The 22,579-nt window shown below is 48.0% G+C and overlaps 1 protein-coding gene across 1 annotated transcript in view; it reads right to left on the bottom strand.

Moving 5' to 3' along the window:
- KLHL32 (kelch like family member 32) overlaps positions 1–22,579 on the bottom strand; it is a 2,034,348-nt gene that overhangs the window by 983,708 nt on the left and 1,028,061 nt on the right. The window lies entirely within an intron of this gene.

Here is a 22,579-nt window from a genome sequence, read left to right on the forward strand (position 1 = left end):
CCCGCCTAGAAATGGGTGACCATGTCAAAAACACAGTAGCCCTTTGGATCAATAACAAACCCCTAGAAGAGTTAATAGAGATTATCACCCTAGAACAGTTCTCCAATTCCTTGCACCCTTTTTTGAAAAAAGCTGTTTTACAGTTCAGTCGACCTACCCTAGCCATGGCCATTGAAACTGCACAAAACCACTCAGATGCAGATAAACACTTCCACTCGGCACAACGATGGGAGGAACAGAAATATTACAAACCTAGCCACTGACTTCAACCTCAGAGAGTTGACAAACAGAGGGTTGTATGGAATCAAGGAAGGGATACTAAAAGAAACCAAGAGGTCAGACCCTTAAACCAAAGATGAAAGCAGACGGGAGGAAACTAAAGGAAGCAGACAACACCCTCTTATCTGCTTTTCCTGTAGAGAAATGGGGCATTTAGCTAGACAATGCCCGAAGAATTTAAGGGACAAACCTATGGAAATGGGCTGTTTAAAGGGGGAAAAATGGGAAGAACCCAAAGAGGATTTAGAGACCATTAGCATATAATTATGTCAGTCTTCTTATGACTTCACATATGAAAAGGCTTGGGTGAATGGGAAGCAAGTAAAGCCATTAATTGACTCGGGTAGCAAACAAACGAGCTGACTTGGTCACAACAAAAGACCTTGAGAACGCCACCCTAGTTAAAGTTACCTGTGTACATGGGAACAATGAAGTATACCCCAAAATACCCAGACACATTAAAATCCGGAGCAAGTCCTGTTTATTATCTTCAGCTATCATTCCGGGACTCCTCGAGAAAGTTATGCTGGGTCGGGATTTCCCTACCTTTTCCCCACCTCCCTTTGGAGAATTTTAACCCCAGAATTGCTGGCAGTCGACCCACTACTCCCAAAATACTAATATGGGACTGGGAAAAATCAGAACCCCACGAAACCCCATCAAGATATAAAGAACTTTTGAAACCCGTGTGCCCTTAGAGACCAGTTCATAGGTTACTTTAGAGAGAGCAATTAAGTCACTCCACCTTTAACACATCAGTGAAGATAGGAGCAATTTACAGTGGCTAACTATCGAGGGCTGAATTCAGTTCAAGGCCCTGACCAAGCCCCAGCATACCTCAAGATGAAATTGGTTGCTTATGTGCCGGGCAGTGCCCTCAGATCCGAAGCTCAGGGCAATCTCGTAACTACCAGATTCAGGAAAATCAATGGTCTAGGCAAAGCCTTTCACACTAAAGTTGCGACCTTATGGATAATCTCCCACCACAAATAAGATTAGAGGCCTCATACAGCATTTTCCAAAAGAAACTCAAGACCCACTTGTTTAGATAAACCCCATGAATCAAATCTGCGCCTGATATTCTGTGTTTTCCTGTAGCCTGTGTGTTTAAAAGTGTTTGCGTGTATGTGTGGCGCCCTGATGCCTGCAGGCTCCGGCAGAAATTAATAAATAAAATAAAAAAATAAATACTGACATCAGCGAAAAAAAATCAATGGAATATGCAAGAGTTCCTGGATATATCTCATCCCTGTTCTTTTCCAAGTCTTAACAACGAAGAACCTGGACAAAAAACAGACATATCCATCTCGCATAGGGGAAGGGTATGTGAGAAACCTGAAGGTTTGTCACCCGCTAGTCCCCGGGGATCTGTCATCCAGGTGGCCAGGACACTGCCATCGCTTTTGGATCCAGTTCCTGGGGGTGGACCAGTGCAGGAAGATCACCTGGATGAGGGGTCCTTGGTAGTGAAAGTGGGGCACCAAAGGTTGAGATGTGGTATCCCCTTCCAAATAACACCTTTTCCCCATCCTACCAAATAGTATACCTAGGAAGCCAACCCCCTCCTGACCCCCTTTCTGACACAAACACTTTTTCACGGTCAGTCCAACATGAATGAAAACTGACTAAAACCTGAGACGTATACCTGACATGTATCAACGCAAGGGTCAGGCAGAGTCAGGCAATTAATGATAATTACAAACACCTGACTTCATCACACTTCCCCACACAGATAAAAGGCTGATCACAGAAGCACACTCTGAGCGAGGCAGCAGTTCCGGGATGGCGGTTTAACATGAGGAGAAAGACGGCGAGATCAGAAAGCGTTGCAAGGATGGACTTGCACTTGGCCTTTTCAATGAAAGGAAACTGTCACTTTCAAGAGCCTTTGAGGATAAGAAACATAAGACTGGGAACTAATGCTGAAGAAAGGCGCATTGTGCGTTGAAGGTATACGGGGCTCTCCCACATCAATAGCCGAAGCGGGGAGGAGAGATTGCCACTGTGGTACTGTCCTTGGCTCCTGCAACAAAGCCACTCCAGTAAAGTTAGCACAGCTGGTGAGTCGGGGAGACTGATAGCAGACCGGTCTGTGTTAGACCCAAGGTTGCAAGCGACAACATTGTGTGAAGAACGCTCTAAGGAACAAAACATAAAGTCTATGTGATGAGCAACACAAATATAACTGAATATTAAAGGCGTGAATGTACTTTTGAAACAGAATAGATACCATACAGAGAGGTCCGGCACCACGTGGGTGCTCATTTGAAAGTCTCTGTTAGGTATCCAACAGAGCTTGTAAAATTGAGAACTGTGATTCCAAAAAGGCAAGTGTGAACCCGACAGAAGGATGCCGGGAGAAAGCTATGGAACGGGGACCCCGCTTTCTGATGAGTGTAATTGTAAAGTCGAAGTGGTCTTGCATTGGGTCAAGCCAAATCCCGTGCACATTTGATAGTCTATGACAGCAAAACTGAAGTTGATATTGGTCAGAGTCCGGCTGAGGGAGACTAATTTTAAAAAGGGATATGTGCCCGACACAGGGAGAGCCGGGGTGAATCGTGAGTCACCCGAGACCTAATTGTAAAAAGGGATCTGAGCCCGGAAGAGGGGAAACCAGGGTGAAGAGTGAATCATACAAATTGAATACTTGTGAGAGGAAAATAACTTTCTGCCTTGTTTTGATATATCAGGCCCTCTGAATTAAGAGACTGATAAGTAAAGAGACTTGGGCACAGAAGGCCCTGATGCTGGTACTGTATCCTCATGCCAAAGAAGCCAGAGTGTGTGCTGTGCTTGAGTGAACTGCCTTGTCCCGTGCTGAAAACGTGTGGAAGGGAGGCCCACGGCCTGAACATCCTGACTTATTCCTTGTGAACACTTCTTTATTTTTCATTATTATCATTCCACACTATTTGTAAATGAGCAGTAAGGATTGGCAAACTGTTTTTATGTATAGGCTCTTTTTATGTTGACGATACTCCACTAGGACTGCGTTATTATTATTTGATTGTTATTGTTATTTTGCATTTATATAGCGCCTTATATACCATTGGTATGGTCTGAAGGCGCTGGTAGGTTGAACGCCCTTGGGAACCGAGGTTCGGGTCAGTGGAGAGATTAGAGAGAGTCAAAGGTGCGTGTGCGCACCAGGTATGTGTGCAGCTGGTGCGGAATTTCTGTGGTAGCTGCTTCCTAGCGAATAGGTGTGGTGGTTGAGGAATCAGGAGTATGTGTTCGGTCTGGCAGGAGTTATCCAGTCCGAGTGAGGCAGCGTTAGGCCTGACGAGAACGCCTGGCTGGGGGTGAGAAACCAGCAATGTTTACTTGGAGTGATGGGGAGTGAGCGGCGGATGTTGATATGAGAACAGTTATACCGAATGGTGTCATAGTATCTCTGTGTTCTACTTGAGTGGTGGTGTAAGGAGAGAGTAAGCGTGGGGTGTGAAATGAAGTATGCTCTTACAACGGTTCCTTGCGTTCCACATCAAAGTCTGCACATCACGCAATTCAGAGGGGTCCGGTCCGTGCAATGTGTTTTGTTTCTCATCTGCTCTTATGCACTATTCATCGGCTCAGCGAATTCATCCGTATAGCATACTCCTCCATCTAGCATAATCATGCGCTCTGGTCCATTCATTCATTTGTTTCGTGCGTTCACCCGCTCCCCAGGCTCATGTGTTACGCACTCATTCGCTTCAGAGGCTCATCTGCCACTCGTCAGTTCTGCATTCATCAGCTCCATTCACTCTTCCGTACAATGTACTTATCTGTTTTGTGTACACTCGTTCTCTCGCTCTTATTCTCGTTCGTTCAACGCATACCCGTTCTCTCGCCATACTCAGCCGCTTACTACACTCGGTCGCCCGACATACTCAGCTGCTTGCCATACTCAGCCGCTCGCTACACTCCGTCGCTCGCCAGATTCAGCCGATAGCCACACTCAGCCGTTCCCTAAGCTCCTCCGCGGTCCATGTTCTTCCCCTCATTACACTCAACCGTTTTCTACATTCATGTGTTCTCCACATTCATTCAGCCGCATTCTACACTCATGTGTTCTCCACATTCATCTGTCCACCACATTTATTTGCTCTTCATATTCGTTCGCTCTGTACGCTCACCGCCCTCCACAGTCATCCGTCCTCCACAGTCATCCGCCCTCCGCAATCATCCGCCCTCCGCAATCATCCGCCCTCCGCAATCATCCGCCCTCCGCAATCATCCGCTCTCCGCAGTCATCCGCCCTCCGCAGTCATCCGCCCTCCGCAGTCATCCGCCCTCCGCAGTCATCCGCCCTCCAGTCATCCGCCCTCCGCAGTCATCCGCCCTCCGCAGTCATCCGCCCTCCGCAGTCATCCGCCCTCAGCAGTCATCCGCCCTCCGCAGTCATCCGCCCTCCGCAGTCATCCGCCCTCCGCAGTCATCCGCCCTCCGCAGTCATCCGCCCTCCGCAGTCCTCCGCCCTCCGCAGTCATCCGCCCTCCGCAGTCATCCGCCCTCCGCAGTCATCCGCCCTCCGCAATCATCCGCCCTCCGCAGTCCTCCGCCCTCCGCGGTCATCCGCCCTCCACGGTCATCCGCCCTCCACCGTCATCCGCTCTCCACAGTCATCCGCCTTCCACAGTCATCCGCCCTCCACAATCATCTGTCAGCAGCGTTCATCTTCCACGCGCATTCCACTCGTTGGTACTCAGTCGGTCTCCCACTTCCGGCCTCTCACCCTCCACATTCCTCCGCTTTCCACATTCTTCCGCTCTGATGGCCATAGCTTGCTCCAATCTTAGATTTAGGATTATATAGGCGCTTATCACACCCTTGTTAAAATGTCAATATACACCCTTGAACTGTGGTCACTTCTGTCTGTCTTGCTTCGATAGCATGCTTTCCTTACAGGGGCGACTATATTCTGATAGAGAGTCTCCACTTGAAGGGGGAGAGTTTATTCAGCTTTAGAGTCTCCCCTACAAGGGAGAGAATATATTCTGCTCCAGCGTCTCCCACATGAAGGGGGAGAGTTTATTCTGCTACAGAGTCTCCCATTCAAGGGGGAACGTTTATTCTGCGACAGTGTCTACCCTTCAAAGGTGAGAGGCTATTCTGATGTAGAGCCCACCCATCATATTCTGCAACAGAGTCTCCCATTCAAGGGGTAGCGTTGAGTCTGAATCAGAGTCTCCCTGTTCAATGAGGTGAGTTTATTCTGTTACAGTGTCTCCCCTTCTAGGGGGAGAGCTTATTCTGATACAGAACCTCCCCCTTCAAGGGGGAGAGTTTATTCTGGTACAGAGTCTCCCCTTTCAAGGGGGAGAGTTTATTCTGCTACAGAGTCTCCCCTTTAAGAGGGAGAGTTTATTCTGATACAGAATCTCCGTTGTCAAGGGGGAGAGTTTATTCTGATACAGAGTCTCCCCTTTTAAGGGGGAAGAGTTTATTATGCTACAGAGTCTCTCCCCATCAAGGTGACAGCTCAACAATATTTCAAAACCCTCCCTAGAAGAGTAAAGACACAGTTTTAAAAAAAATGCCAGATGTTGAAGGGTACAAAATGAGAGGAAATTAATTTCTTGTCATGGGGAGAATTTATTTCACAGGGGGAAGATTCCATTTCAGAATAAATTCTGTCGGGGAGACTTTATTTCAGAATAAAGACTCCTGGCAGAGACTTTATTACGCAAGAGGGTTTATTTCGTGACACCGGCTCAAGGTGCGCTCAGAGGGTGCAGCCGCACAAAAGAAGCACCCACGGCTCAGCAAATAAAGGACGCATTGTCTCCAGCTCAATGTCATGTAAACAGCACATTAAAGAAGTGATTTTTAATAGACGCTATTTACAGGACACTGAGCTGCGCCTGGTGGAAAGGCGCTCTTAAACACACTTTACAAGAACAGCAGGGGGCTCAGTTCTATTGTTGTATCTGAGCAACAGAACTGAGCCCCACGATGTTCTGCACTTGTGGTGGGCGGCGCACAATCTCGCACAGGGTGTTGGCAGACATGGGGCCGGCACTGCTACAGATTTACTTTAACTTACAATATGCTATTATATATTAATTCTGTTAACTTTTATATCTGTCCATAGATTCCATTTTTTTCTTCTCGAGTGCCTTTTAGCAAGTGTAGTACTATTCCAGTGCACTCTGAAAGCCTGCACGCCATTGAGTTGGTTAATAAACAGCAGCTATGTGGTGAATCCTGGCAGTGTGGCGCTTAGAGATCAGCCCTGCGTCCTGAAATCAAAGAAGGGGTAATTTGTGGGTCCAACGTTTTCATTGCATGCAGTGGACCGCCAAAGTTAGCACTTCTGTGATGTTGAGTCTCATGCATGTAATTTTCGACGTTTCGTAAAAAAAACGTAAATGCCACTTCAAATTACGTTTTGCGAACTGAATTTACAATAGATTCCTTGGTAATCTGCTTATGTGCTGAAAACAAGTAGATTGCATGATAATCCATTTGCTTCATAACTGCATGAAAATATCCAACAGGCATAAAAACATGTGTCCTCTGACGTCAGACAAGGAAAGCACGAGAGAAATGTGAATTCCATTTCGTGCTACTTCCCCACCTACAAATGGCTGTAAAATCATCTGTAGTGTAAAAGTAAGGAGTACATGGCTAATGCCTTGCTTTTATGCCCTACATGTGCGCTCCGGGCGCAGAAAATGAGCCCTAGATTGTTTTTGTTTTCATTTACGATTCAGGGATGTAGTTATTGCTTGATGTGATTTGTAAGGGTTCGTTTTTTCACGCCTCATGCTGTATTTCGTGTTTGTGAGTTGGTCACTGCAAGGGAACAGACAACGGTCATAGAAAGAGAGGGATGACTGCAAAGGGTTACATGTCTTTATAATGAGATATTTTATAACAAATCCACATATAACGAAAATTGTCAAACATAACAGATTTTTTGGGGGGGGGAAACTCCTGTTTCCTACTCCTAAAAACGAACCACAACCGTTTCCCCCACACTATTTAAACCTTTACTCTACCCCACATACATTTTCATTATGGCTTGACGTAACATTTTTGGTAGATGTGCATGTCTACATAAAATGTTCGTTATAAAGACTAGATAGCACTGCAGAGACGCCGGAGGCATGGTAGTCTGTGCGGTGGCACAGGGCCAACCGTTAGAAGCTGTCAGAGGAGCCCTGCAAGGCACCAGTGTCTGCCTCAAATGCTGTGCAGCTTCCGTGTATGAAGCTCGTGTGAGGCCAAGGTGTGGCCTCCTGTGGCACTCTAGAGAGGCAACCGTTCCCAGGGGCCGATCAGATGCTGCACAACCTTCAATGGCTGCTTATCACTTTCTTTCTTCAAGCACTGCATTAAAGTGGGGCGATTTACAAATGATGGCCCATTTAAGAGACCCTTGTTTTGGAAGAGATGTTTATAACGTTTCTGTGTTAAGAAATGCAAATAGGCATTTGCATTCTGAAAGCACACACAAAGCACCAGCTAGATGCCTACATCTACGCTTTCATCCAGGTCAATTGCAATATATGAAACAATTTATTTTTCTAGGGAATATTACACTACTTATTGCTGGGTTAAAAAGGTGTCCTCTCTGGTTAATTTTCTGTTATTGATTACTATTTTTGAAAGACCAACGCCGACTTGTCTGGTGCACATTCTTCTAGGGGGAAAGGTCAAGTGAACTGAATATGTAGTTTTACTTTAAGATATGTTCACTTACTGTGTGTATATTCTTGGGTGCCAGCTTTTGATTTACGCTATGGGGGCAAAAGATCCCATACCGAGTAAATTGCAGGAGCCACACTCATCCCCATGTTAAAACACCTAATTTTACAGCATGTTTACTTATTTATTTTTACATTTGTAGAAATTGCACAAAGCCTTTGTGCATCTATGTGCTGTTGCCCCAGCAATAGGAAAGAAGACATATGATTTACAGGAAGGTCTAAAAGTATAACATCTCAGCAACAGTCTCCAAACCTGCTCATTTGCCTTTGCAACTTTCTGCTACAGGATCCCCTGCTATTCTACACCTGGCAAACAGTTTGGCCTGCTCACCCCCTCCAATCAAGACTCATGGGGTAGTCGTGTCCCTCTTGTCCTCCGAGGGAGAGTCTGCATCAGCTTCTTGAGATTGATGGAAAATCCCAATTCGAGTAGCGTATTCATGAGGGCGGAGAATGTGTGCTGGACCGCCAATGGGTATCTCGCCCTGGCATCTAGATACGGATAGACATGGTTCCCCTGCCCCCTGAGGAGGGCTGCCACTGGATTCATAAGCCTGGTAAAGACCTTGGGGGCTGAATTGAGGCCAAAAGGTAAGATATTGTATTGGAAGTTGAAGCCAATGATCCTGAACCTCAAGAAGGATCGATGGGGCTGGCAAATCGGGACGTGCAGATAAGTGTCCTTCAGATCCAGGGAGCACATCCTATCTTCCCTGCATAGTGTCTCCGCAATAAGTGCTGGGGTAACCATCTTGAACTTTTGAAGCGGGATGGAAAGGTTCAGGGTGGATATGTCCAACACAACTCTCAGGCCAGCCTGGTGGTTCTTGTGTATGGCAAACATTCTGGAGTAGAAGCCCATGTCCCGCTGGGAGGCTGGGACTTCTTCCACTGCTTGACTCTAGACGAGTGAGAAAGTCTTTGCCAATAGAGTTGTCCCAATCTGTGGGAATGAAGGTGAGGGAGGTACAGGTAGAAGGTAGCCTGTGGACACTACTGATAGGATCCAGGGATTCACGAACCTTGTGCGCCACTTCTGTGCATGAAGGGCAAGCCTGCCCCCCCACCAGAGACACGTGGACCCGGAGGGGCATCTCATGCCTTTTTTCCATCTGGGGCTGAGGAGGGGGGAGCTGAAAAAGCCCTTACTCCCTGCCTTGTGCTGCTTGAGGCGGTGTTGAATAGGGAACCGGTCTGGCTGCCTGGACAACGTTCTTGGAAGCCCCGGAACCCACCAAAAGCCCGTCCCATGTCGGAAAGCTGGTGCGTCTGGCTGTACGCCTTGGGCGTGGACTTGGTGAGAATAGGTAAGGATTTTGCAGTCTGGGAACTGTGATTCTTATCAAGTTCCTCATCGGTGGTGTAATGAAAGAGGTCACTACCCTTGAACGGAGGGTCCAATATGCGGTCCTGGACGTCTGGGTTGAATTATGTAGCCCGTAGCCAGGCGTCCTCCTCATGTCTGTGGCGATACAGATGGCACGGCCCGAGGTGTCTATATGAAAACATATGGGACTCCATGATGTCTTGGGCCACAAGCTTTGCTTCTGCCAGTCCCGCCTTAAAGCGTGCCTGACTGTGCACCAGAAGATCCGGAAGGAAGTCCGCTATTTCCCGTCACAACCTCTGGTTAACAGCGGCAAGCATGGCATCCGCATTCGCTTGACGAAGGTGCAGAGAGGCGGAGTAGACCTCCTTTCCATACACCTCAAAGATTTTCTCCTCCTTGCCTAGTAGTGTCAAGGACAAAGTGGCAGAGTATGACTGTGGCTACGAGTAGATAGACGCCGGAGAAATCACTGGGGAGTGGCTGAGGGTGCGGCGACAGCAAGAGTGTATCCCCTCCAGTTGCCTGTACTTGGTGTTGACGCACCTATTGGTGGGCTGTGCCGGATGGGGCTTAAGCCATACCTTCTTGGCCAAGGCTACAACATCCTTTTGCATCTGAATCCCCGTTCTGGCAGCGGGCGTAGTGTGAGGACCTACGACAGGACTCCCCCCTCCGGCTGTTCGAGCTCTGGCTGTGGAAGGCCCAAGTACTGTGCCAGGCCTGGCAGCCGATCATGAAATGCCTTGGACGACTACGTAGTGTCAGGGTCCCTTGTCCTCATCCATGTCCACCAGGGCGTCCTACTGGTGTGGTGCGGGTGAAGGGGTACTGGGCGCTGAGGGCTGCAGTGTGCTGAGCGGACCCGGCGGGTGTGAAGGTTGGAGAGCAGTCGCTTGCAGAGCCGCAGGCAATGGCGCCAGAACCATGGGCTCTGGAGTGGGCAGCTGGGGCTGTGCTGGGGCCTGAGGTGCCAGCGCTTGTCGGTGCTGGCGGAGGCAGAGGAGGTAGCATGTCCATGATTGTATCCCAAAGGATGGCTGCCATCTGCAGGGGTTGGATAAGCACAAGGAACCTCTCAAAAAACCTGTCCTCACATGGAGGTGGGGCGCTAGGTGGGATGGCCAGAAGAGTGGGACCCGGGGGCTGCTGAGTTGTATCTGCCCTGCGATTTCAAAGGATATGCTGTAGGTCACGTACCTGTTGAAGGTCAGTCCCACCTGGAAACTTGTTCTTCCACCTGCTCCGTGAAGGGTGGTGGCGTTGGACGAGCGGCCATCCGTCTGGCACGGCGGCCCTATTGTCGGTATGCATGCCACGTGCCTGGGATGTGGCGCTAGCCGCTTTGGGCCCAGCCTCCTCCAGGACTCTCGGCAATGGAGCTGGAGGCCTACCCTGCACCTCAGGCCGAGACCTGGTAGGCATTGTGCCCTCAGCCGAGTCGCCGGTAGTGCTGTATTTAGACACCACCCAGACTTGTGTCTGGTAGTAGGGCGTAGCCCCTCGCGTAGAGACCCGGTAAAAAACCCTTGCAGTCCCTCAGTGACCTGACCTTTAGGATCCAGCGATCCCTCGGCCTGGCGGCCGGTAGCTGAAACAGCCTTGGTCTGTGCTGGTGTTAGGAGCTGGGCGGTTCCTCCCACTCTGACGTTTCCTCAGAAAGGAGTCACCCTTACGGGGTGCTGATGAAAACAGAGGCCCTACCTTGGGCCGTGACTTGTGTCTGATGAAGTTCTTCAAGTCCTCTGGAGGCGACCGTTCGAAGAGCTCCCTCCACCGAGCTAACCTGTTCTTCAGAGCATGTGTGGTAATTGCATCACACGCGGTACAGCCATCCCAGCCATGGTCGGGGCCAAGGCAGCAGAGTTGGTGAGGGTCGGACATGGGGAAGTGCCCCTCACAGGCTGGACACCTGCTGAAGCCCAAGGACGTTGGCATGCACCGTGGAGGAGCGTGGCGCCAGAGAACCGAGTACCTGATTAAAGACAGAAAGACGGAGAGACAGTATCCAGGGAAGAGCGCATGGAATTACAAGGCCGAAGCCAAACCCAGGAGCGCTGGTGAAAGCAGTCCATCCCCGTCAATACAGAAAAGAGGACTGAGGAGTGGCATCCGTGGCGGAGTCAGGGTGCGCATGCTCCCTTAAAGGGGAAAATACATTTTCTGGTGAAAAAAGTTTCCGTCTCTCGTCCCTAGCGAGGGGTGCGCAGACAGTATGGAGGAAAGTCCAGCCCTACAAAGATTGGAGCCTTGTGCTCAGTGTCAAGTTTGTGCGTAAAAGCGCTCAGTGATGCGTAAAGCTCACAAAGGACAATATTCAATGGGAAGGATATGTTAGAGAGGGATTCTGGAGTGTGGAAATTCGATTCTGAGAGTCAGAGGAGGATCTGTTTCAGAGAACAAATTGTCCGATGACATTAGGAATAACATTAGGAAGCAAGAGCCACCCTACCCAAGGCAAGCACTACAAGGGATGCTTTGTGCGTGAAAACGGGTTGGATGAAGTAGGGGCCATCGCTAAGTGGTATGATTACTCACTGCCCTTAGCTCACTCAGTTCCAAATTTAGCATGCTTGAAGATGGTTGTCTGCAGTATGAAATGCCCTTCTTGGTTAAGCTTCAAAGTGCACAGGCACTGCGGGTGCGGATGCGGGTCCGATTTACAAGTGGAGCTGGATCTCTCGTCGCAAATGCAGGACAAAGAAAGCCCTGATGCAGCTTGTCTCGGGACACTTGAAGAAAGGCGGGAAGGACACCAGCAGCAACCGCCACTGTCGCACAGTGACAAAGGGGCACCCAAGTCTTGCGGTCTGATGCACGCTCCACTCCCCCTAAGCAGCTGGGTCAACGAAATTTGGCAAGGAGATGTTTTGGAGTGCAAGCTAGTATTTCCCCAAAGCTCGAGGCAAAACTCGATGTAGCAATGCTCCAACACAAGTGCCAATGTAATATTCTGGTCAGTCCACTAGAGGGCGCAAGGACATTCCGAGAAGGCTTGTTTGCAGGGCAACAAGGAGGCTTCGAGAGTGAATGGGCTCTACCGGGACAACAGCAGGCTCAGGTTGCCTAACCTTCTCTGAGCGGTTCCAGAGAGTCCTTGGGTCAGCTTAATTTCTCAGGATACATGGCTCTGTTTATAGGTCGATTTAAACCTATAGTTGATCTGCAGGTCTGCACTCAGGCCCCCTCCTCATATCCCAAAGTCCAGTGAGTGCTTGCATCTTGCTGGCCAATGAGGAGATGTGCCCCACTCATGCATGCCAGCAGTGGTCCAATCAGGGACAACTGCAGCTCTCATGCTCTCGTGCACACCAGACATCCTGGCAACAGTAGTGTGGACTGGAACCAGAAAGTCCCAACCCACTTCCCTTGTACCCACATACGTGACATGCATTAGCCCGCGCCAGCTTTTGCGGGTGAATTCATGCCCAAATAAGGCCTCCCTGGGTCACAAAGATCAGGAGGAGGGCCAACGGACAAAATGGCCAAAGTAGAAGACAAAAGACCTCATGGTACAGCCATGTCGGTTGCTAGCCACAGTCATGAGCTACATGCACTAAAGCGCGGTATTGCGGAGTAAAAGTTAATAAAAAATAAATGAAAAGGCTTCTGCTGCCACCAGTCTACTCCTAGGCATGTTGTCCAGTTACCAAAAAATCCTGAAGGGATGTCTAGGGTGCGAAAACGCAAGGTCCTCAGTGCGTGGTACAGCAATGTACTTTGAGCACTGAAATACAACATAGTCATAAGACTAAGAGAAACAAACTTTCTCAGTACTGACTGTCTGAAGGACAAGTCAGTTTCCCCATAACGATGGGTGAAAGCATAGTGGAGCGCAGCTGAAGGCTGTGCTTCACTGGCAGAAAATCAGGACAGGAGGCTGAAACAAAAGCAAAAAAATGGGGGTCCACAAATATAGAGGTAAAATAGCAGTAAGTGAAATTTTACCTAACACCATGGGCCTCATTACGAGTTTGGAGGTAGCCATGGTGCTATTAGCACCATGGCTGCCGCCAAACCGGGTTCCTGCAATGGGGACTTACCGGGTCATTCCGATATAGGAGGACCCGGTAATTCCTCCTTGCAGGAACCATTCCCCATTCCCATTTGAGCCCCCATAGGGCTCAATGGGAATGGGGAGGGAGGTAACAACGGGCACATTACAAGTGTCCCATTGTTACCTCGCTCTTCCCCTCGCGGGACCCGGAAAAGACGTCTGGTTTTACCAGACGTCTGATCCGGGTCCCGCAAAGTGAACCTCGTAATCGGCGCTCCCGTAATGAAGGGGGCCGGTCCCGTACCGGCCCCCTTCATTACAGGAGCGCCAGGGTCGTAATGACGCCCCATGTCTCCCAAGTGGGGTAATGTGACTCAAAAATCCCAGACCCACTTGAGAACCGCTTGTTTCCATGATTGAAATTAGCCATGTTGAGTGTGCAATCACTTTTCTTGGAATTACTCAAGGCCCTGCAGCAGATCGATTTGACTAATGGTTCTCTCATAACTATAGTTGCTTAAAGCATTCGAAACTTATAAACTAGGACAGCATTTTATTTCTTGGACGCATCCGTAGCCCCCACACTACTACTAAACCAGCAGTGATCCGAATCCTAAAAGTAAAATAAACAGCACAACGGGTATACCTCATTCACCTTTTGTGGTAACATGGGTATACTCTCAGGAGGGGTGTGGGGTGATAACATTTGCAACCCAAACAACTTAAGTACTCTGACGTACCGAAGGGTATCGTCCCTTTGCCTTTAAAGAAAACCCTTCCTTACATGGCTAAAATAGAATCCTATAATAAAGGTCTCACAGCCCCCCTTCTATAATAACGATTAAATCAATTTATTTGTGTACAAGTGAATTAACTAAATATACTGTGAAGAGGAAGAACAACACAGTACCAGTAGGAAGTAATGGTAGTGCAACTGAGACAAGGAGGTCCCATGAAGATGATGGGAATACATGGAAGAACTACCAGCAAAGGTCTTGTTTTTTTCACAGTGTTAATTGTATCTGAAAGAAGGGATGGGAAGCAACCTGTCAGAGTCCTGAGCGTGGGTTTCTTACTCCTTACCACACATATGTGCGAAATGACAACCCATGGAGCGATGAGTGGGCCCTGCTATGAGGTGGTTAGCCCTGGCGGCTAACATTGATTAGTGTGCACTATCGTTAAATGAACAGTCACAGGCTTATCTCATTTGACCAGCTTGACAGCCTTCTTTATAAGCCAGAAATTGTGCAATAAAACCCTGGGTATAAAATCACTACATGACAAACAGACAGTAGTGAGCAGGTCAGTTCACATTTGGTAAGTAAATGGTTGAGTACCACAAATTGGGTCACCTGTGCATGAGTCAATTCACCTTTGGTAAATAAATAATTAAATATTAACACTTGGATCACTTGTAAGAAAGTCAGTTCACATTTGGTAAATAAGTAGTTGAATACTCTTAATACAGGTTATGGCAGAGTCCTGGCCTCTCCTGTTGTAGGCACTTGATTTACTCTGGTCTCATCTAAACACGTGGTAGCAGCTGCAGTCTACGACACGTCACACCACTTAAAAACAACGAATCTCCAAGGCACAATACACTAACACAGGACATTTCCCACCACAATTTCGTACACAGTGCAGGATATATAGCCCTTCCCTGAGCTCTACAATCTCCCCTTGACTACTCCTATAAATGCCAACACCCTATAAAAAGGTCAATGTTACAGTTCACTCGTGGCCCCAGAAAAACACTACCTCTCCGGGCGGCTATGCAACTCATGAGTCAGGTGTGGATGTGTGAGAGAGCCCAGGGTGATCGCTTGGATTAGCAGCTCCCAGCCCTCCGTGAATGTTAGGGAGAATTCTTCAGAATGGCTAATTTCCCTTACCTACTGAGTCCCTCAGCAGCTTTGCTGGATTTCTAGGATTTATTTTTTCACCTGGTAAGAATGTGAGCCTTTTTTCCCCACTTTTACATGAGTTTTGCTGTGTGTTTTACATTTTTGTGTTCATAGACTATGGAATCTCACCCACCCCATAGGCATCATCTTTTTACTGTGTGTCACACGGCACCTTTAGTGCAGTGACACAGGGTTGTCTTTTTCAGACTTCCCACTCTAAACTCCATTCTCTGAGGTGAACTTTATTAGTCTTTTTAAATGTACAGACACAGTACAAACTATCTTACATAGAGTACTGGAAAGGGTTAATAGTTATCCCTTTTTGTCTGTCTCTCATGGAACATTATTTCGTTCCCCTTTCTTTAAGATTTGGCTGGTGGCAGTGGTATCTATCATTTTTTCCCTACCGTGGTCTATGAGAATAGCCTTGGTACTCTTTTAGGCTAAGTTATTAGCCTCGAACTTTAATCCGCTGGACCGCTTTTATTTTATTTCGGTTCCGGCTGGGTTTATTTGCAATTTGTATTTGTAAAGGGCTTTCTCGTGTTTTACTCTGAGCACCAAACAAGGTTTGGTTCCTTTGTTCGCTGTTCTTTGGCGGGCTTCAGCACAGAAGCCCTCCTCAGGCACCTGAATATCTGAGGAGGACAGGATGTGAGGGAGGGGTTTGAGACTCCCTGCACAGGGTCTCCTTGGAGACCCATGCCACACTCTGTATGATTCGCTGTGGTGACTGTCCCACCAGGATAGCCACCCTGCTGTGTGATTGACAGCCAGGCTGGGTGAATGGGGGAAAACTGCATAAAAAGCAGGTCTCTGTGACTACGGAGGCAGAGTCGCCACTGGATGGAGAGAACTGAAGAGAAGCTGAAAGAAGAGGACCAGTACCACGACTGAACCTCCAGGTGAAGCCCTGCTGCGGGTCTGCATCTCCAAACTTCGACGACAGAGAAGATCTGCAAGGAATCTTCTTCCCTTGAGCTGGTGGGACCAACCAGTTCACCCATCTCCAAGCCAGGCCTCCCTCCTCTGGTCGAATTTGCTGTGCACAGCTCCAGTGAACCGGATAGCCAGGAACCCCGGACCCTGCTTGGGTTTTAAGGAGCGCACCTTTTATTTGTCGCTTTGCTCTACTGCTGGTTTCTTCCCTGGGCAGTGCAGGACCCTCCAGTCTTCCTCCTTCGTGTTAGTCCAACAGTGGCTTCAGGAACCGTGAGCCTGCAGGATCTGCCAGGAACGTCTGCCTCAGCTACAGTAATCTTCTGCTCTAAAGGTACTGTGCAAACCCGGTTGTTCATTTCGTCCGACCGCGGTGAAAGTGTTTGAAATCTTTCGCTAATCCGAGGGCTTGTCCTTCTCTACTCTTTCGTAACTTTTCTTCCGACCAACTTTGTTTCAAATTCTTGGCAAAGACTTAACCAACTGTGTGATCCTCTGCAAAGACTCTGAACCATAGACATTGGCCCAGCCTTTTGAATTGAATCCTCCCTGTAGCAAGCCTTTTCTAGATTGCCCTGCCTACCTACTTGTTGGTGCTGCTTAATTGTGAATAACCTTGTCTTTCCCTCCCTTTTAAATTGCTGGAGTACCATTTTGCTCACACTTCCTTCATTTTGAGCTTAACTTGTCCAGAATTCATTGTGTGTTGTGTAGTATATTAAGATTGTGATTTTTTTCTGCTGCTGTACTTTAGTGATCTGTTTTACAAATGATGTGCAAATAAATGTAAATTATTTTACTCAGAAACCTTGAGTCAGTGTTTGCTTGAACCATAGTAATTGCTGTCCTTTGTGTAACTTCTGATACTGCTCACTTTACTCTTGAGATAAGTCTGGCTGCTCAGCCATCGCTACCACTTTATTGTGTAGTACAGGCTTCTACGAAAGGTGAATTTGTACTGTCACTTGTAGTCTTAATTGTATGTGGTGTTCCCAAAGGGTACTGCATATAATTCTGCCTAACAGTGAATATTTGCACCACAACTTTCCCTTGAAAGGGTAAAGTAACTCTGTGGGGAAACTTGGGAACACGTCTGTGACCGCTCCCCTCACTTTCTCTGGTGTGTTTTATTTTGTCTTATTTTCCCTTGTACTCCTTTGTTTTTATTTGATCTGATAAATGTTTCCCTTTGTTCTCTCCACCAACCTGAACTACCCCGGCGGGAGCCCCGTTCAAGGGGACTGAGTAAACTTCTCCCCCAGCACGTATTGAGGGACCAAGGAACCCGATCGGGTCCGTCCTTTCCTAACTTTGACAGGAATTGTACACTTTACCAAGCCTGTCTATGATTCAAATTAGAGAAGGATACCGCCATACAGTTTGAGATTGTCGTTCCTCCCCCTCACTTACTCCCTCCTGCCTCTAAACCAGTCACACACTGCTATGCGCGAGAGCGACAGGGCTCTGTCTCAACAGAGCAGTGCCGGCTGAGGGGAACACACCAGCCGACTTTGCTCCCTTGGCTCCTGACGAGCACACACTCTCGACCCAGGGTTGGAGAGAGAAACAGGCCAGCCTGAATCGAGGACGGTCTCAGGGGACATCCCTTCAACAGAAACAGAGAGCCCGGCTGCCCTCTCTTGTTTCCCCAGAACTTCTCTCTCTGCGCCGCTCCAGGGTAGCTTCCCACCAGTTGCTGAACTGCGGGGGCCTCCTGACAGGAACCAAGGTGGAAACACCTCAACCACAATCCCACCCCCGCCCCCCAATTGACGAAGTATAACAAGTCCTCTGGGACGTTTTGCGCTGGAACCACTACGGAAAGCGAGAAAAGGCCTTTCAAAGCCAGGCATAAATTAGTTTTCAAAAATTGATTAGCAGAGTTTGCAAATTAAATTTTTCTTGATTAGCAAACATTTGAATAGCTATTTTGTACTAATGTTTTTAATGCAACCAGAAGATACTTGTACCCAATATATAAAATGAGGAACAATACAGCAGTTTTGTGCATCGCTGAATTAAGACATTAGTGAGAAGTCAGGCCTTGCAAATGCTTTAAAATTCCACTAGACCTGCAAGTTCAGTAATTTAGTTTACCCACTCGACTGAAGAGACATGCACTAGACCCATGGCAACGGATGACAACACATTTTAATGCATTTTCTATAAAATGGTGCATGTCACCAGAAACCCACTTTAGTTTGGCATTCTGGTGCCACACAGAGGCCAGCCATGCACATTGTTTGTAGTAAATGTCTAATACGTTTCAAAGTAAAGTTTAAATAAAAAAGACAACATCCCCTGTAAATGGTACTGGCCCTGCTTAAAATCTACTCAACTACGCAAGTGGGCGGAAATACTTTGCAAGCCCTGGGTAGGTGTCTGTAAAAAGTTAGCTGCATGAATGGACACAAATAAATAGATCTGATAAAAGGCTCTGAAAACAGTTTGACCAACTCTCTCTAATGCAATCATAATCAGAGCAAAATGAGCTCTGGAGGCCAACTACATTATACAGTTTTGCAGTAGGTCTGTAGATGTACAGACTGGATAAAACTATTGATCACTACTTTAAGTAAATATCAAGTTAGCTTTGTGTATTCATTAGGTATAAGACTAAGCAGAGATGATGGCGTAGCAGGCAGAGAATTGGGCAAACTAGGCAGAATATTGTAGTTTGCTGCCATCTCTCTTTGAGGGTAGCGGTATATAAAGCAACATGGTAAGATAGAATGTCAAGGAGAATGGGGTCAGCTCATTGGTTGAGCACCAGTTGCACGCTGTATGTAACCAGCAGGCCACAGGGCTAGGTTTGCCATCAAAGCATTTGCTGCGTGGTCATGTACATTTTCAAAAGGGACCACTAGTCAATATGATGCATCTTCCCCAACAAAATGAAGTCTGGTTGACACTGAGATTTAAATACACTTCACTGTAAAGCATGGAGACAATGCAGTGTTTCACAGTAGCAATACTGTAACTATGCATTATGTTAGAAAATGAACTGAAAGCCTTTAATAACATTTTTAAAAAACGAACACATACTGGTCTTTGGCAGACAGGATACAGTTAGCTTAATAACAGTATTATCCCGATTATTTCTGGTTTGCAATTATTTGAAAAATGTGTGCAGCACTCCCACACAGGCCTTGGGGATGATTAATGCTGCACTCCCTCTCCATTAGCCCCTTTGAACTTGCAATGAACAGAGAAAAGAGGGTGGAGAGAGCTCTGAAGGTAGGAGGAATGCACAGTGAGCTGTGCTTTCATTGAACAGGGTAACTTAAATAGCTAGCTTTGCTACACAATTAGCAAACCTACAGAATTGCAATACAAATTGCTCTGCGACACTGCTTATTTTATGCCTTGTAAAAGCAAAGCATGACAACAGAGCCCATTTACACAAAAGCTCACATGAAATGCGGGTTTACAAAAACAAAACATGACACCAGGACCCTTTGAAACATGAACCCACATGAAAGTAAGAGGAATCATCCAGGAAATAAAAATAGAGGCAGGACGAGATTGTGGTTGTTGTAGTAGCAGAAGTTGGAGAAGTAGCAGAGTGCTGAGAGAGAACTGAAGGCAAAGCAAGGAAAATAACTATAGAAGGGGCAGAGACAAAAGCTGCAGCCGTAGCTGGTATACAGAGTGAGGAAGCAGTAGATGCAAACCCGAGAAGAGTGACGCTGTGCGAGCAAATGCCAAAGACCAATTAGACAGCCCTTGCATCGGCTTGGGAACAGAGAAGCAGAAATCAGATGGATAGACGTCGGAAAGTAATTTGGCAATCAGCCTGTTAGATTGCGTTGCCAGACACAAGAGAGAGGACCGACCACCCTGGGAGACGAAACCTGATGGAAGAATGCCAGGGATCCCGGTGCAGAACATGTGTTTTGTCCTCGCTCTCCAAGGGATGACGGAATAGTAGCCAGGGTGACACCCGCTTTCTTTACTGGTGCTGCCGGCGAATCAGGAGCGGCACAACAGAGCTTCGCAAGATCCAGAGCCGCAAATCTAACCAACATCCAGACTGTCACTCATTAAACCCTGGGCAGAGGTACCTTTTGGGAAAACCAGGCAGAGGGGATTTGAAAGACTGTTGAACAGACAAGGGGGTTGTACTGGGTCACAAGAAAGAACCAGTGACTGGTGATTGGGCTGGAGGTTATACCCAACCAACTAGGAAGCCCAAACCAAGAATCAACAGGCATAATTAAAATACTCCTGCCGGTTATCTACACTTCTTGTCGTCGTCATAGTGTTTTGGGAGAAGAAGGGTAATACTTGTCAGGCTAGTAAACCAAGTACACCCGAGGGTAAAGACAAGTATTATAGCAATTTGAGCAATGTAAAAACACTCTGAGACTGAATTTATAAAAAGTAGAAACCAAGTCTTAACTTGGTGAATTGGAACTTTATTTTTTGAAATATTGCATTCTTTGGAACTTTGGTTTGGGTGACCAGGAAACCTTTTCTTTGTTACTATACCATTTGGAGCTGCGTGGAATTTATCTGTTGGAACACTTTGGTTTTCTTGTTGGAACTTGAATTTGGGTTTGCAAAACAAGGCTCTAGGATATCAGCCAAGAGACATTTTATTTTCCCCTTTTGCATCTTTTTGTACAATTCAGAGTGTGAGGCTCAGATTAGGTTGTGGACACATGATGGAGAATATTATTTTGACATCCTGACAGACTGTTTCATTCATGTGTTTTGCTGAGGCAGGGAAACTCCTCTTAGTGTTAGGGCTAGTGAGGCATTTTTCTAACTACCATTTTTATATAAATAAATGTTTTTGGGCAAGAAGCACACCACCTGTGTCAATCTCCGCTGTCCGACTCCTCACAGTGCATTGTTCAAAATAAAATAATATACATTCAATGGTCTATAAAATTATAGGATTTCAATTATACAATAAGGAACAAGTTACTTACCTGTAACTGTTGTTCTCCAGCATGGGTCTGGCCAGCGATAGCAAGTACGGCAGCACTTGAGGGGCCGTAATCGGCAGAGGGTTATTCTTCTGTGCCCGGCACCAGACAGAAAACCTCTTCCATTTGTGTCCATAGCACTTGAGAGTTGAGGACACCCTGGCCTTTGCAAGCACCTCCTTGCAGTCCGCCGGGAGATCGTACCCTCCAAACTCTAGTGCTGCAGGAGCCAGGCCTGCAAGTTCAGCAACCCCGGGTCATGGTGGAGGATGGCGCCTCCTTCTATGCAGAGGGGATCCGCGTCCGTCGGCAGTTTGATTGGGGGGGTCGCTGACATATCCAGAAGGTCCGGGAACCAGATCTGTCTCGGCCACGCCAGTGCGACGAGGATCATCCTGCACCGGGTCCGTCTGAGTTGGTTGATGAGACGCAGCAGCACCGGCGGGAACGCATAGAGGAAAAGGCCGTCCCAGGGGAATGAGAAGGCATCGCCCATGCTCCCCGGCTGGGGAAACCTGCTGGCACTTGGTGTTTGTCGTTGTTGCGAATAAGTCGATCTGGGGATTGCCCCATCGTTGGAATAGCAGATACACTTGAACCTGTCACAGTTCCCACTCGTGGCACTAGCGTAGCTCCCTGCTGAGTGAGTCGGCGATGCTGTTCTTTATTCCTGCCAGGTGGAAAGGTACCAGAAATATACATTGGGCGACGGCCCAGTGCCACAGATCCTGGGCCTCCTTGGATAGGGCTGGGGATCTGGTGCCTCCCTGCTTCCAGATGTAGAACATCTTGGTGGTGTTGTCGGTGAAGATCCTCACCACCTTGCCCTTGAGGTATGGAAGGAACGACCCGAGGGCCCAGAACATGGCTCGCAGCTCCAGGACGTTGATGTGTAGTGACCTCTCCTCCGGGAGCCAAAGGCCTCTTGCGTAGAGATCTCCGGTGTGCGCTCCCCATCCCTCCAGGGAGGCATCCGCCATCACCGTGTCCTGATGTGCTCGGGTCTCGAAGTCCATACCCACCAAGAGATGTGCGTGGGTGCCCCACAACCGGATCGCTTGGCGGAAGGTCTCATTGATCGAGATCCTGTCTTCCAAGCTGCCCGCCACTTGCATCCAACGAGCGTCGAGGAGCTCTTGCAGTGGATGCATCTGCAGCCTGCACAGGCACATGAGGTGGATGCACGAGCACATCATGCCGAGAAGTGACTTGATGGAGCTCACCCTGGCCACATCCATGGTCGACAGCCGTTGCACCATGCCCAGGATGGCCTTCGTCCTTTCCTCCGACGGAGAGGCCAATTGCGCCACTGTGTTGAGCCTGACTCCCAGGAACAGTGCGACTTGCGACGGAACCAAGTGGGATTTTGCGAAGTTGATGGAAAATCCCAGATCTGTGAGCAGCTGGACGGTCTTCGCTGTGTGCTCGACGGCGAGTCCTCTTGTCCTTGCTCGGATGAACCAATCGTCTAGGTAGGGGTAGACGTGGATCAGCCT

This window comes from Ambystoma mexicanum, chromosome 4p (assembly GCF_040938575.1).
Source record: "Ambystoma mexicanum isolate Mex_15411 chromosome 4p, UKY_AmexF1_1, whole genome shotgun sequence".
Lineage (NCBI taxonomy): Eukaryota > Metazoa > Chordata > Amphibia > Caudata > Ambystomatidae > Ambystoma > Ambystoma mexicanum.